Source organism: Epinephelus fuscoguttatus, linkage group LG22, assembly GCF_011397635.1.
Source record: "Epinephelus fuscoguttatus linkage group LG22, E.fuscoguttatus.final_Chr_v1".
In the NCBI taxonomy this organism is placed as follows: domain Eukaryota; kingdom Metazoa; phylum Chordata; class Actinopteri; order Perciformes; family Serranidae; genus Epinephelus; species Epinephelus fuscoguttatus.
Genome location: NC_064773.1, coordinates 14523584 through 14532530, shown reverse-complemented (window position 1 = coordinate 14532530; position 8947 = coordinate 14523584).

Sequence of the window (8947 nt, the reverse complement as noted above, 5' to 3'; positions counted from 1 at the left end):
TCGCCTTTGCTGTTTAAACTTAAGTTACAATATTGGCCAACCCTTTGGCTTCATGAATCCATATAAATGAGAGCTTAATCAATTTTTATTTTTATTGTACATTTACTTTTAAAAAACCCATGTGCCATCTTTTGTTGCCTCGTAACTTATTTAATATTTAAGGATTTTTAGAAATATTATTTCTCAAACTATTCTGAACATATATTCAGAGGCACAGTAGGATAATGATATTACCAAAAAAAAGTGAGATTTTGCATTTATTTATTTATTTTAATCAGGTTTGTGAAAAACAAAACAACAATATTTGAAGGACAGTCACAAAAATGTAATGATAGTAACATTATCCTTAAAATCCTGACTCTTGAATGAAGCAAAATTTGAACACTTTTGATTTCACATGACTGAAAATACACACAGTAACACCAGTGACACAATAAAACACCAGTGACACAAGAGCAACTGATTCATTCAATATTAATTATTTATACCTTTACCGTTTAGATAGAACTTTTGCGGTCACCATAGGTAATTACACATCCTCGAAAACTCAGATATACCTGTGGTGTACCTCAAGGTTCAGTTTTAGGTCCAATTTTATTTTCTATTTATATGCTTCCGCTCGGTCAGATCATCTGCCGCCACAACGTGTCTTTCCATTGCTATGCGGATGACACACAGATATACCTCCCGCTGACACCGGATGACCCAAGAAGCCTAGCTGCTGTGTTAGATTGTTTCAACGATATCAACTGTTGGACGGCCCAAAACTTTCTTCAACTCAATAACTCCAAATCCGAAATCATACTGTTCACTCCCCCAAACTCCACCAGTCCCACTGAAAATAGCCTTGGTCCCCTGTCTGTTAACGTCAAATCCGCAGCCAGAAACTTAGGAGTAATATTCAATCCAGACCTCAACTTCCAACCTCATATCAATAAAGTTGTCCAGTCCTGCTTCCATCAGTTAAGAACTATCTCCAAAATCAAACCCATGCTCCCACATTCTGACTTAGAAAAAACAATCCACGCATTCATCTTCTCCAGACTCGATTACTGTAACTCACTCCTCTCTAGCATGAACCATAAATCACTCTGCCGCCTCCAACTGGTCCAGAACGCAGTAGCTAGGCTTCTTACTGGTTTTAACAGATGGCATCACATCACCCCAATCCTGGCTTCCCTCCAATGGCTCCCTGTGCGTTTTAGAATTGATTTTAAGATTTTACTGATCACTTTTAAAGCCCGTCTGGGTCTGGCCCCAAGTCACATAGCAGAAATGTTGACCCCATATGAGCCAGCACGCAGCCTTAGATCCTCGGGCAGGGCCTTCCTGGCCTTTCCAAAGTCGAGACTTAAATCTAAAGGCGACCGCGCTTTTTCCATCAGGGCCCCTCGACTTTGGAACGACCTGCCTGAGGAGATAAGGCTTGCAGAATCAGTAACATCTTTTAAATCTCTTCTTAAAACCCATTTTTATAGACTTGCCTTTATGTGATGTCGTCTTTTTATTTATTCTTTTTGTTTATTCTTCTTTTTATTTATTTTATTCTATTCCTTGTAATTGTTTATTCTTTGTTATTCTATTGTCATTATGCAATTTTTTCTTTTTATCCTTCTATTCGTTTGTTTTGACTCTCTGTTGCTATAGATATCCTGCGTTTGTTTTGTTTGTCAAAGCACTTTGTAAACTTTTGTTTTCAAAGGTGCTATATAAATAAAGTTCATTCATTCATCTTCTAACCGCTTCATCCTCTTGAGGGTCGCGGGGGGGCTGGAGCCTATCCCAGCTGACATCGGGCGAGAGGCAGGGTACACCCTGGACAGGTCGCCAGACTATCGCAGGGCTGACACATAGAGACAAACAACCATTCACGCTCACATTCACACCTACGGACAATTTAGAGTTACCAATTAACCTAGTCCCCAATCTGCATGTCTTTGGACTGTGGGAGGAAGCCGGAGTGCCCGGAGAGAACCCACGCTGACACGGGGAGAACATGCAAACTCCGCACAGAAGGGCTCCCACACCCGGGATCGAACCGGCAACCCTCTTGCTGTGAGGCGAGAGTGCTAACCACCACACCACCGTGCCGCCCCTATAAATAAAGTTATTATTTATTTATTTATTTATTTATTTATTTATTTATTTATTTATTTATTTATTTATTTATTTATTTATTTACTTACTTACTTACTTACTTACTTACTTACTCTGTGCTGCTTATACTACTATTAAAGGTAGGCTATGTTGTCAAACTCATGTGTTCCTAATACCACAATCATTTAAAATCAATCAATCAATCAATCAATCAATCAATTTTATTTATAAAGCCCAATATCACAAATCACAATTTGCCTCACAGGGCTTTACAGCATACGACATCCCTCTGTCCTTAAGACCCTCGCAGCGGATAAGGAAAAACTCCCCAAAAAAACCCCTTTAACGGGGAAAAAAAAAACAGTAGAAACCTCAGGAAGAGCAACTGAGGAGGGATCCCTCTTCCAGGACGGACAGACGTGCAATAGATGTCGTACAGAACAGATCAACATGATAAATTAACAGTAATCCATATGACACAGAGAGAGAGAGAGAGAGAGAGAGAGAGAGATGCAGGTAATGACAGTAGCTTACAACAACATTGTTGAAAGTAATAATATTATAGTTATAGTTCTGGTTACTGCGGTACAATATGTTGAAAGTATGTATTAATACCTGGCAGTACACATGTGTGACAATAGTCATATGTGTATAATAACAGTAGAAGTATGACTAATGACTAATGATGGCAGCAGCAGGAGGCATCTGGCAGGACCACGGCAGCAGCACAACCACACACGTCACACTGTCCAGGCACCGCTGTGATATGAGTTAATCTGAGAGACAGTGGAGCACAAAGGCTCCGGAGAAGAAGCTGAGTTAGTGACATCCAGAATGGCCGGGTTAGCTAGATGCAGTAATAGGATACGAGAGAGAGAGAGAGAGAGAGAGAGAGAGAGAGAGAGAGAGAAGGAGAGAAGGTGCCCGGTGTATTATAGAGGGGTCCTCCGGCAGACTAGGCCTAAGTCAGCCTAATTAAGGGCTGGTACAGGACAAGCCTGAGCCAGCCCTAACTATAAACTTTATCAAAGAGGAAAGTCTTAAGTCTAGTCTTAAATGTGGAGACGGTGTCTGCCTCCTGGACCGTAACAGGAAGATGATTCCACAGGAGAGGAGCCTGATAGCTAAAGGCTCTGGCTCCTGATCTACTTTTGGAGACTTTAGGGACCACGAGTAACCCTGCGTTCTCAGAGCGCAGTGTTCTGGTGGGATAATAAGGCACTATGAGCTCTCTGAGATATGACGGAGCTTGACCATTTAGAGCTTTATAAGTTAACAGTAGGATTTTAAATTCAATTCTGGATTTTACAGGGAGCCAGTGCAGAGAAGCTAAAACAGGAGTGATATGATCGCGTTTCTTAGTTCCTGTTAGTACACGTGCTGCTGCATTCTGAATTAGCTGGAGAGTTTTTAAGGACTTACTAGAGCTACCTGATAATAGAGAGTTACAATAATCCAGCCTTGAGGTAACAAAAGCGAGGACCAATTTTTCTGTATCTTTTCGGGTCAGGATAGGCCTAATTTTCGCAATATTACGCAGATGAAAAAATGCAGTCCGTGAGGTTTGCTTTAAATGAGAATTAAAAGACAAATCTTGATCAAATGTTACTCCGAGGTTTCTTACGGTAGTGGCAGGGGCCAGAGCAATGCCATCTAGAGAAACTATGTCATCAGATAAAGAGTCTCTGAGTTGTTTGGGGCCAAGAACAATAACTTCAGTTTTGTCTGAATTTAACATCAGGAAATTGGTGCTCATCCAAGTTTTTATGTCTTTAAGGCAATTATGGAGTTTAGTGAATTGATTGCTTTCTTCTGGCTTCATTGATAAATACAACTGAGTATCATCCGCATAACAATGGAAATTTATAGAGTGATTTCTAATGATGTTACCTAAAGGAAGCATATATAGAGTAAACAGGATTGGTCGAGCACAGAACCTTGCGGAACTCCAAAACAAACTTTGATGCGTAAGGATGGTTCATTGCGACGTCAACAAATTGAAAGCGATCAGATAAATAAGATTTAAACCAGCTTAGTGCTGAACCTTTTAAGCCAATTAAGTGATCCAGTCTCTGCAGCAGAATTTGATGGTCAATTGTGTCAAATGCGCACTAAGATCTAATAAAACAAGTACAGAGGCGAGTCCTTTGTCTGAAGCAATCAGAAGGTCATTTGTAATTTTAACTAGAGCTGTCTCAGTGCTATGATGCACTCTAAATCCTGACTGAAATTCCTCAAATAAATTATTATCCTGGAGAAAATCACACAGCTGGTCTGCGACTACTTTCTCAAGGATCTTTGACATAAAGGGAAGATTTGATATTGGTCTATAGTTGGCTAACACCTCTGGATCCAGGGTGGGCTTTTTTAGTAGAGGTTTAATTACAGCTATCTTAAAAGACTGTGGTACATAGCCTGTTAATAAGGATATATTGATCATATCTAATATATGAGTGTTAACTAAAGGAAAGACCTCCTTAAGTAGCCTAGTTGGGATGGGGTCTAAGAGACACGTTGATGATTTGGATGAAGAAATCACTGCAGTCAATTCTTGAAGAGAAATTTTTGAGAATAAATCTAAATATATATTAGATTTTACAGCTGTGTTTGAGGTTAGATAGGTACTATCTGAGGGCAGGAGGTCATGAATTTTGCCTCTAATAGTTAGAATTTTGTCATTAAAAAAGCTCATAAAATCATTACTGCTAAGGGCTAAGGGAATACAAGGCTCAATAGAGCTTTGACTCTCAGTCAGCCTGGCTACAGTGCTGAAAAGAAACCTGGGGTTGTTCTTATTGTCTTCTATTAGAGCTGAGTAATAGTTTGCTCTGGCATTGCGGAGGCCCCTCTTATAAGTTTTGAGACTGTCTGTCCAGATTAAATGAGATTCTTCCAGTTTGGTTAATCGCCAATTCCTTTCAAATTTTCGCGATATTTGTTTTAACTTACGGGTTTGACAGTTATACCAAGGAGCGAACTTTCTTTGCTTTTTTAACTTCTTTTTAAGAGGAGCTACAGAGTCGAGCGTTGTTCGTAGCGAGCCTACAGTGCTATCAACAAAATGTTCAATTCGGGAGAGGTTAAAGTCGGCACGGGAAACCTCTGTTACTGAAGGTATTGGTATTGAATTTAACGACGAAGTAATCTTTTCCTTAAGTTTTGCGACAGCACTATCTGATAAACATCTAGTATAGTAACTGTTGCTGAGTGGCGTGTAATCGAGTAAAAAGAAATCAAAAGTAATCAGATAATGATCCGATAGCGAGGGATTCTGTGGAAAGACTTTTAGGTTATCAATTTCAATTCCATACGTCAGAACTAGATCGAGGGTATGGTTAAAACAATGAGTAGGTTCATGTACACCCTGACTGAAGCCAATGGAGTCTAATAATGAGATAAACGCGGTAGCCAGTGTTGGACTAAGAGTCTCATCCTACTCTCTAATGTGTTATGTGTGAGCTCAGTCCTGCGTGTTCTTTAATGAAGCAATAGGAGAAGATATTCTGTCTCAGTTAATGTAGTTTATTAAGCAGTAAAGGAATAAAATTACAGAGCTCTGGGTCTCAACTTCACGTCCCTGACGAACAACAAAGGTGTGTCAGTTCACGAAGTCTGACCTCCTGTCCTTTCCCTGACCCAGTATATTTGAGCGTAACAGAGTGTCATTGTGCACGCAAGGCGTTGTCCTCTTCTCATTGGCAGTTCCACTTCCTCCTTCACCACACCATGCCCCTGCCTCGTGTTAATCTGACTCCTTCCCGCTGGCGGTTGGGGCGTGGTTCCTGTTTTGAAAGACAAGAGAACAACACAACTCCCTACACGTGCTGTACCTTACTATCTGTACATCACTTTCTATTCTTTTTACCATATATGAAACTAATTATCTAAGCATTGCGATATGTGCTCCTCAGACTTCATGTCTCTTCCTCTCCTGTACTTCTCCACTTCTGCAAAGCAAACACATTCAGATCAGCTGAAATCATCTCAGTATTCTCATTGTTCACATATCTAAAACTTATATAGTGAAACACAACTGATAGTAAAACACATAAAATCATTCTATTCCCAACACCAGGGAGTCATTATCAACGTCGACATGAATGTTAAAATCGCCTACAATAATAACTTTATCTGATTTAAGAACTAAACTGGATAAAAACTCTGAGAATTCAGATAAAAATTCAGAATACGGGCCAGGAGCACGGTACATTATAACAAATAAAAGTGGCTGTGAGGTTTTCCAGGTCGGATGTAAAAGACTAAGAACGAGGCTTTCAAATGAATTATAATCTAGTTTAGGTTTAGGACTGATTAACAGACTAGAGTTAAAAATGGCTGCAACTCCCCCTCCTCGGCTGCTGCCTCGAGGAATGTGGGTATTATTATGACTGGGAGGAGTGGACTCATTTAGACTGACATATTCATCTTGACAAATGAATTGATTGATTCATTGATTGATTCATTTTCCTCCTCTTCTTCATCTCAATGTCTTTGGCATAGCTCTGTTTCCTTTTCCGTAGGTACTCTGCTCTGTGCTCGTGACCTGCATCCCTACGCTCTCTGTAACATTTCTGCTTTTCTGCTGCACTTAATTTGGCCATACCTGACAAAAGGAACAATAACAATAAAGATAACAGGAAATTATTAACAAGAAATGGGTACTAATGAGCTAGTTTATGCATAACAACGTCTTTATAAGCCTTTACTAAAGCATATTTAAACAAGATAGTCACTGGTGTTACTCGTCATCACTGGTGTTACTGCTCCTCATGGTAACACCAGTGACAGTTGTCATGAAATCTGTATTTCACAAAATAGCAGCTACAGTACCTCAAGCCACATGTTGCTAATCATGCTAAACTCACTAAAATATGTAATTTAATGCAGTTATATTATCATTTTTTACATTTCCCTTGTCATAAAATAAGTCATACCAGTGACACCAACTAAAAGCCTCACATGAAATCATGAGATAAATGATAACATTTCCAACATTTGAAGAGTGGCAGCAGAGTTACCAAGTGTCTTCAGTTACAGTTCTTCAGGGAGTAGGATGGACAGTAGGAAGTGATGTCATAAGTCTTTGGATTTTTTTCAGAATAGGGATTTGACACCGGAGGACAGTAATTTCCATTATATTATTTATAATATTTAGTTGGTATTTTATTTTGTTATGTTATCCACTTCATAAATGTGATATTGGTGTAAATATTATTGCATTTAAAATGGGAGATAAATATCTTTTTAAACATAAAACATGCCCTTAAACTTCCACACATTCAAATCAATCAAATGCTGTTGAATAAATACTACAATAAATACAATTAATCTTTAAATACAATAAATAAATTACAATAAATTCTTAAAATCATTATTGAATGGTAAAAACATATATATAAGCAAAAGAATACATACAAAGAACAACAATTATATTAACAATTTTACAACATTTAATAATACTAGTCCATACCCACTGAGTGCACAGTTGCCCACATACAGTTTCACATGGTGTGTGTTTGGGATACAGGTCATAGGAAATTGCAGGTTAAATAGTCAACTGAACCCATTAAGAAGAGCAATGTATTCAGACAGAGTTTTTGTGAATTTGAGAGTACAATTGCAGCCACAGTGATCGGTCGCATTTTAGCCATTTTTAAGCATTTTTCTGTTGTTATAGCGCCACCCAGTTGCTAATTAGAGTTAAATTTCTCCAGTCACCTTGAGGCGTCCTGTTCTACATATCTACCAAGTTTAGTAAAAATTGATATGGTGGTTAGGCCTAGATAAGAAATTAAATACACATCGGGATAGATAGATAAATAAATAAATACAGACATAAATCAATGTTTAAATACCTACTGAGATAAAAAATATATAAATCAATACAGAAATAAATCAGTGTTTAAATACATACTGGGATAAATAAATACAGAAATACAGACATAAATCAATGTTTAAATACACACTGGGATAATTAAATAAATAAACAGAAATAAATCAATGTTTAAATACACACTGGGATAAATAAATAAATACAGACATAAATCAGTGTTTAAATACATACTGGGATAAATAAATACAGAAATACAGAAATAAATCAATGTTTAAATACACACTGGGATAAATAAATAAATACAGACATAAATCAGTGTTTAAATACATATTGGGATAAATAAATACAGAAATACAGAAATAAATCAATGTTTAAATACATACTGGGATAAATAAATAAATAAATAAACAGAAATAAATCAATGTTTAAATATATCCTGGGAAAAATAAATAAGTACAGAAATAAATCAATGTATAAATACACAAAGGGATAAATAAATAAATAAACAAATAAACACAGCAATAAATGAATGTGTAAATTCAAACTGGGATAGATAAATAAATATATACAGAAATAAATACAGAAATTAATTAATGTATAAATACATACTGGGATGAATAAATAAACATATAAATAGAGAAATAAAGAAATGCATAAATAAATAAACTCAAGAAAAATAAATGTTGAAATAAATATCGAAATAATGCAAGAATCAATATGTAGAAGTTGATTACTTAACAGGACATGAATAAATAAATGTTAAACTTATCTCTATATTATTGTACAAGTGCATGTATTTATGTTTGTATTTTTTGTGTCTATATGTTCATACGGTAGGAGGTCCCAACTTATGCATTTATTTATTTTGGTATTTGTTTCCATATTCAATCCAGCTTTATTTCATATATTGATTTTTAAATATTTTATGTAATCCTGTATTTATTTCTACATTAATGTATTATTATATATTTTAGTTATTATTTTTTATTTGTTTATAGCCATTTTTTGTCCACATTT